This window comes from Saccopteryx bilineata, chromosome X, assembly GCF_036850765.1.
Source record: "Saccopteryx bilineata isolate mSacBil1 chromosome X, mSacBil1_pri_phased_curated, whole genome shotgun sequence".
NCBI lineage: Eukaryota > Metazoa > Chordata > Mammalia > Chiroptera > Emballonuridae > Saccopteryx > Saccopteryx bilineata.
In genome coordinates, this window is record NC_089502.1 from 59,889,009 (window position 1) to 59,897,564 (window position 8,556).

An 8,556-nucleotide genomic window follows, 5' to 3' on the forward strand; every position below is an offset into this window, starting at 1 on the left:
AACAATAAATGTCACCTCATAACTTTAAGTATTAAAGGATACAGCACTTGGAAAGCTCATAACACACTAGCACATACAGTTCACACTAGTGCCCTAAGTTTTGTAGAGGGCAGGATCCATGTTCATTTGGATATCATTTGTGTTTTACAAGTGTTTGTTGACAGTTCATAAATACTTGCCACTTAAATGCCTAAAGTGTAGTGTTCTGTTATTCCTGCAAACTAATTTCTGTTAAAATAATTCTTTGGCCTTAACATATCTTCCCAGCAACACTCCAGGATAGATAGATAAGCTACTCAATTTCATCCTGACAATCAGTCTAGGATAGCGGAGGGGAAGTGACTCACCAAGGTCCTGTCATTAGTGATGCTTCCAGGCCTGGAATCAGGCAACTTTCCTGAATATCTCTCCCATACCATGCCTAGAAGATTTATCACTGTAGTTTTGTGCTCCCACAGTCTTTCTGGAGCTCAAAGGATAGCAGAAATACCAATATTATGCACTTTCTTGATGTCTACTTTAAGAGCTAGAAAGAGGGGAAGGAAAAAAAACCTGATTCAACAGAAAAATAATAAAGATTGTTCCCCTCCTTCAACTGAATGCACAAATCATTCTATTAAATTGAAAGATACTAAATTGTTTTTGTAGGTCAAAATGACTGAATATCAGCATTTTCATGTAGTTTGGTCAAATATAACAAAGAAGGTCCTTTATTTCCTACATAATTTAACTGTGGTGGTTTTTTCTCTCTTTTAGCCATCCCTATGTTTTGTTTTGTTTTTTATCACAGAGTTGTGCTATCTTATTTTTGGAAATGCCAACTCTGCTACAAAAGGGGAAATGGGATGGAAAGTAAATCTCTGCTGAGTGCCCAGTATGGACCAGGAACTTTTAGGTACTTTATCTATTTTTTCTCTTTAAATGCTCAAAAATGCTGTTCAGTAGATACCAGGATCTCTTTTATGACTCAACTTTTCACTAAGTATGCTCTATGAAGATCAGAGAAATTAATCACATTTTCCAAGTTTACAGTTAATAAGAAGCAGAATAGAAGTTCAAACCCAGTTATGTCTGACTTAAAAACCTATAAGCTCTCTCCGCTCTGCTATACAGCCTCAGTTTTACATAGTGAGCTTATAGGATGCAGGTCTAGGTTTGGACTAAACTTGTTTGGTACAGTACATGTGGGTTAATAGACATTCAGTTGATTAGTAACATTTATCTTTCTCACTTGGGCATGTGTAGTAGGAAGTTTATTATATGAGTCTGGAATTTAGGAGAAATGTGTTATGGGATGAAACTATAGAATTGGCTTTCACATATAATAGTATCCAATGATTATTTCTTGAATGAATGAATGACTGGATGAATTATAGATTTGGGGAGTCACTAGCAAGTAAAATTGAGTGTATATTTTTCTAATCTTTCCTATGTATATCCATTTTTCAAGGTATTTGAGAAAATACTGTATGAACTATTTCATATTTTTTTTAGAAATAATTTTTATTGATTTTTAGTGTGTATATATTTTCAGGATAAAAAATTAAATTGGTAAAGAAATCTCTGGATTTTTATTTCATTTAATTTATTGATTTTTAGAGAGAGGAGAGAAGAAAGAGAGAGAGAGATAGAAAGTGTTGGAGAGAAGTAGGAAACATCAAATCGTAGTAGTTGCTTTCTGTATGTACCTTGACCAGGCAAGCCTTGGGTTTTGAACAGGGGACCTCAACATTCCAGGTTGATGCTTAATCTACTGTGCCACCATAGGTCAGGCTAGAAATCTCTGTTTTTATATAACTCATCTTAGTATGCGTTTTGAGTCCCATTCTGCCTGCTGCAGCAAACTAATCTTGCCAATTGAAGGTAAATTCAATCACCTTAGGATTTTCTCAATCAATTCAGTATGAGCTAAATCAGTTTACACCGGAATTTAAGTTTCAGAGGTGGAGAACTTATGTTGCACCATTGAATCATGGATGGGAGGGGTAAGCATGAATGATTTCTGGCAAGAGTTAGGCCTGGAATAACAAGTAATGGGGGGTAAAAAAAAATCTACCCAGTATCCAGGCTTACCCACCTGACAAAAAGGGACCCTGTGGAAAATGATACCTATTTGTTGATTTGCATATGAGAACACAAACTTTGGACAGCAACTTCATTGCTACCTTCTTTAAAGGGGTGATAGCTAGATGAGAAATAAATATTTATAAAGGAACAAGGATTTCCTAGAGGTAAGGAATGTGGCACGATGAACTACTGCTTGTTTAATTTCCTGCCCCTTTCAATACGTTTCTACCCTGTGATATTTATCTCTCTCTGTCTGGATACCTGAAACACTATTGCCACACAAGAGTTTTAGATGTCACCATAAAGTGGGTACAGTATAATAGAGATAGTTTCATTTCATATGAGGGTCAGAGAAGGCCTAAGGTAGCCCCACTGAGTTACCCATATCCCCCAGAGGTATGGAACACAGGTCTAGGTTTTCTGTGTTCTTAGAAAGGTACAGAAGTTAGCTGAGTAAGAGTGTCTATAGTCCTGAATCAGTCTCATGGTGGAGATGAGAGGCTGCAGTATGGCAACAGGAACCATATGTTTGAAGTTTAGATGGGAATTCAAATATCTTGGGAAATGTCAACAAGAACAGTAAAGATCAAGACACTATGTAAGTTCTGAGAATTTGGATGTCATATGATGAGACATGAGACATATAAGTTGATTGAATTTGTCATACATTAATTACAAAACCCAAGAAGAAATTGAATTTACCCTGAATTGGAGACATTATGCTTCTTACAGCTGACTTGGGACTCAAAATGGAAACTAGATTCAGTTACAATATTACAAAACTTCATTTTTACTTGAGTGCTTTATTGTGGCTTGAAAATTCATGTCTGTCATATGTTTTAATGCCTTGTAAACATTATATTTTTATTAAAGGAGTTGCATAAAACAAAGTGAAATTTAAGCTATTAATCAAAGCTAAAAGTGAAATATAAATATTTCATACAAAAGAAGAAAAGGATTGAGGGAAGGACATTACTTTAATCTGGCAGGGAGGTCTGTCTGGAACCTTATTTAGTAAAGGAAACATTCCTAAAATCCCCAGTCATTTCCAGAGCTCTGTAAGACATGTAATAGAAATACATGTTTGTAAAGAACTGAATCATGTAGACATGTGTAAGGTGAGTTTGTTTATATTTCCTCTTCCTTTCAAAGATATCCTTTGATTTTAAAGTCCTTTGATAATTTCTTTACATTTATTAATAAAACTAACACTTATGTATATTTTCACACACATAATATTTTAGCTTATTCTTTGCTTTGTATGGGTTCTTTACATATTAAGAATATTGACCACTTTTATAATATATTTTACAAATGTTTTCTCTCACATTTTTATGGCTTTAGGTTGCATTCATGATTATTTTTGTCATATAGAATATGTTGAAATTTTGATTATGTACAAAGTTCAACATAAAGTGTAAACATTATATTTGGACCAAATATTAGTGTATTCATCATTCTCTTGATTGCATAAACTTGAAAGCCACCTAAGCAGATTAGAAGTCTACAAATTAAAAATCTGGGAAATGCAGGACTCAGTGTCCAATGAAAGACACGGCTTTCAGTGTCAGTCCTAGTTTTGAATCCTTGCATATATAAAACAGCTGAATCTCTAAAGTTTTCACTATTATTAAAGGATATAAAAAAGTTACCTCCATGGTGTTCTCCTATTCTAGATTTTTAGGTCAAAGCAAAACACATAATTTCACATGCTCTGTTGATGTTATTTTTCCACCTTCCCCTCTGCCACCTTCTTTGCTTTATTCTTTTTCTTCTCCCTCACTTTCTCCTTCTTTTTCTTCTTCGTTTCCTTGTCTTTGTCCTTTCTCTTACTCTCCTCCTCCTCCTCCTCCTTCTCCTTCTCCACCTTTTTCTTCTTATTCTCCTCATCCTTTTTCTCTTCCTTTTCTTTTCCTCTTCCTCCTTTTTCTGTCCTGGAAATCATGGCTAGAAAGTTTACAATAACCAGTCCCTGAACCCTTGAAACACATCTAACAGAAAAGCAGATAGGGAGAATGAGAGAATCCCTTATCATTATTTATTATGTGTTCATCCTTAGACAAGTTATTTACCTCCCATAAACTTGAGAATAATCATGAAAAGTATAAATTATGCTGCTTTCCTTAGAGGATCATTTCAAAGTGGCATGTGCTACAGCTTCCAGAATGTTATCATTTAACCACATAAGGCTTCTTTTTATTATAGAGATGACTTTGATATAAACTCAATTATATAATGATCAACTCACTCCTTCACCTAGATGAGTACCAAATTTCCAGTAAAAAAAAAAAAATGACTGAGGGGCAAATGAATCCAAACACTCAGTCATTGTGTCAAACAGTACTTAATTCACAGATATGGATGATTAAGGTCTAAGGACTCCTCAACGGGATACCAACATCTGGTTCTGGTTGAGGGTGAGGATGAAAGGCAGGACCTTTGCAGCAAAAGGTTGAAGTGAATGATGGGGTAAAGGACATTGTAGAGAGCTGATGGAGAGAATTCTTCAGATTGGTGCTTGTGGTAGATTATGTCCTCAAGGATGGTTGCAGCAAAATTTCTCATTCTATATGCTTTTTTGGAATGTGACCTTGCCTCTATCCCTATCAAAGAGAGAAGTCTATTTTAATTTTCCTTAAATCTGGGTTGTTCCTATGTTTGCTTTTGACCATTAAAATGCAGAAGAAGTAACGTTGGGGAATTTTGAAGCCTGTGTTCTAAGAAGTGTTTGACTTTCATCTTTGCCTTCTGGAATGCTCATTTTTGGAATGTAGCTGCAATGCTGTCAGGAGCACAGGCAGTGATGTGGAGAGGTCCACATGGAATATTGAGTCTTCTTTCTGCCAATCCCAAATGAACTCCCACTTAATAGCCTGCATCACTTTCCAGTATGTGATTTTCAATCTTTCAACTATTCTAGGACTCCAGCTGAGATCACCTAAAAAAAGGAACACTCAGCCAACCCACAGAAATACGAAAAAAACCCATAAAACTGCAGATGTTTATAACTTCTATGAGGTAATGGTAATGCAGTGTTAGAAACCAAATACTGCCTATATTTGAATTATAGAATATGAAAAAGATTATATGTTTGTAAAGGCTCTCAAGATCTGATGAACCATGACCATAACTCTCTGGTTCATCTCATGAAAAGGCCTATCCTATACAGGTACCTCTCAGAAAAGAGACAAAAGCTTCAGATTATATTTCCAAATTCTAAAAAGAGAGGGTTGCTTGGAGATGCTATTACATAGTTAATTAATTTTAGAGTCTAATATCTGCATATGATGTCTTCTGACTGGTTTTTGTTTTTGAAGAGTGGTAAGAATGGTTCCATGGTTTTCTTTCTTTTTCCTCCCTCCATTCCTCCCTCCTTCTCCTTCCTTCCTTCCTTCCTTTTTTCATTCTTTCCTTCCTTTTTTCCTTCCTTCCTTTTTTCATTCTTTCCTTCCCTTTTTCCTTCCTTCTTTCTTTCTTTCTTTCTTTCTTTCTTTCTTTCTTTCTTTCTTTTCTTCTTCTTCTTCTTCTTCTTCTTCTTCTTCTTCTTCTTCTTCTTCTTCTTTTATTTGAGTTCATTCAATCAAAATTTATTGAGCAGCAACTGTGTTCCTAACATTGGGAATACAACAGGAAACAAAATGGACATGATCTTTGCCCTCATGAGTTTATAATCTAGCAGCCAGCCAGCCAGCCAGCCAATTATATCCATAATTTTAATACAGAGGTGATGACAGCTTGAAAAAAAGAAGACAGATCCCAGAGAATTTAGAAGTTAGAGTCTACTTGGATAGTGACTGGATGTGTGAGGAGAGAGATGTGTTTCCAGCAATAGGTACTGAAGTGGGATTCTCTGGAAGAGGGGCATATCTCATAGGTATAGGCCCTGAGGCTGTCATAGGCCCACAGCAACAGCATAGCCTTAGGTCTCAAATGGTTTAGGGTTTAATTAAGCAAACAAGATGCACACGAAACAATTACAGTTTATTAAACATCAAAATAATTCAGATAATTAATGGACTCTTGCATAACATGGGACTGAATGGAATCCTCAGTCTCACAGTGTGTCTGGATACTGCTGAAGTTAATACAGATGTCTCCACTTTTGCTATGCCTTTCATAGTCAGACCCTCAAAAAACTCCTATGCAGCCCATTCTGTGTCTAACAGGAGCCACCTCTCTCTACACTGGGCCCTGATGTTCCATGTCAGGAAGATGCACTATCCCTTCCCTGTTTTTTTGTCTGCTACTGTCAGAAAATTCACTCATTATGCTCGTTATCCTACCCTGCTTAGGTTCAATAGGACCAAATCTGGTTGTTCTCTTTTGGTCATCAGGCAATTTGACTTACTTAAGTCCTCTCTTCCTTTACCTTACCCTTGTCAAACCCCCTCTTGTAGAGTCAACATCTTGCAAAGTCAACCCTGTATTCCTCATGTTCCCTAAAAGGCATAGACTCGTCATGAATATATTGTGTCATTTGCATCCTTTTTGCTCCCTCATCTGTATCTCACTTTGAAGGTCTTTTCCCAACTCTAGTTTTTCTAGATGGAATCATATACCCATCTCTTTGCCTTGAAAAAGTCAGAGTAAAAATGTTGCTATGAGATTAAATAGGAGGTAGTCTCAATTACTATTGCTCAAACTGACAGCCTCAATAAGTCCTCTCTGCCCTTGCAGACCTCTGCTAACTCCCTTCTAAAGACAATAACTGCAGAGAAAACAGCTGATGGCACAATAACTCTACAGGTTCCCATTGCATAATGAACCCAAGACATTGAGATGTTCCATTTACAACAACAACAACAACAATGAAAACATGGACTGCGGATTTGGGCAGACTTGGTTTTACATCCTGGTTAGTAACTAGCATGCTTTTGTACTATTAAATCTTGCAAAATTTCAAAAGATTTATCTGTAAAATAATGATAATGAATAATTATATTAAACAAGGAGTATCTCACCTGAAATACCTGGTAACTATTCAGCTCCTTTCTTCCCATTGGGTTTCAGTTGCCAAACACTATTCAGAAGGGAGATTACCAGTTTTGTATGGCCAGTGATAATTTCCTATTTCTATCTTTGTAACAACCATCTTCCTGCAGCTATCCCATTTTCATCATTGCCAAAAAAGTTATTGCATCCCTCATCCCTGTGTGGGCCTTCTTATCTTATTATCAAAAAGTTCTGACTGAGCTCTATCTGCCCGTCCTCTTCTACATCTTCTTAATCCAAGATACTCTTTCTTCTTGTATCATTTTTTAAAAATTATTTAACTTCTAGCATTCTCCCTAACTTTCTCTGAGTAAATTATAATGAACCTGGTGAATGGGACCATTATACTTCAGAAGGGCAGGAATCCCACAGGCCAGTTCCCAGAGTAGAATGGAGGTTAAGTCCAGGCACCATTTCCCCATCCCCATCTCTTTTCCTACAGGGCTCAGAAACAGCCAAATTCAAAATATGTCTTGAGTCTACGTAAGCATGTATCTCCCTTCCTATGTATAGCTCTGTGAGGTCATCATTGAAGGAGAGCAGTACAACTGGTGTGTGGAGGGTACCCTCCATACTGAGATAGGCCAATGGTTCCTTCTTATCACCAATCCCATTCTCTTGCAGGGTGTATTTCACGTTCAGGTTCTTCCCTACATATTTCCATATGTAGCTGGTAGCATGTGCGTTATAGGGGAAATAGTAATGTAGGGATTCCAGCATTGATTCCAGATCCCCCACCTCAAGTGAATACTCTTGCGATGCAAACGTGTTAATTAATGATGCAGATGTCCTGAGCCTTGTAAGACAGCCCGCCCCACTTTATAATGTGGCCCCTACCACCAAGGCTTCCCGAAATCATTGGCTTAGTCGGAACGGGGGGGGGGGCAGCTGGGATGAGACATGCAGAAAGTGGCCTGAGGGGTGCAGTATCTCTGGGAACTGGTCAGTGGATCTATGTGCTTGCGGATGCCTCTGGTCTTTGAACCAAAGCAGTGGCTGATGTACTGGCTCATAAGTTCCACGATGGGTTTCAGCAGCAGGTCTCCTTTGTACTCTTGTGCCAGCGGCGTTAGATCACATACTTACCCCAGGTAAGACACCCAGAGGTCTTCCAGCTAATTGTGTGGGCCACCACAACTAGCGTGATATACCGACGCTGGAAATATTAAAAGTCTAGGCCCACGGTGCGGCATGGCTCTTGCTCCATTTACCGCCGGGTTCTTTAAGTGGTTTCCTTGCTCCTCAGTACACACTTAGAACTACATCTTCCTCTGTTTATAAGCTAAGGCGATCGCTTATATCCATTAATATGGAAACCATTGTCCTTTCTCAGCCACCGTCCGCAGAGATCAAATGCTGCATAAAGAAAGAGGGGCATGTGTTCATGGGAAACGTAGTTTGATTCCCGCCTTCAAGTAATTGGATTGGTCCTCAGGAGTTCCGGAGTGAAAACAAGCAAATTGAGTTCAAAGTTGCCTAGACTACAGGAGATATGTA

The 8,556-nt window shown here is 37.7% G+C and overlaps 1 pseudogene; it reads right to left on the minus strand.

The window, feature by feature from the left end:
- Positions 1-7,401: 7,401 nt before the first annotated feature.
- LOC136317674 (cytochrome b5 domain-containing protein 1 pseudogene) lies at positions 7,402-8,266 on the minus strand (annotated as a pseudogene).
- Positions 8,267-8,556: the final 290 nt, after the last annotated feature.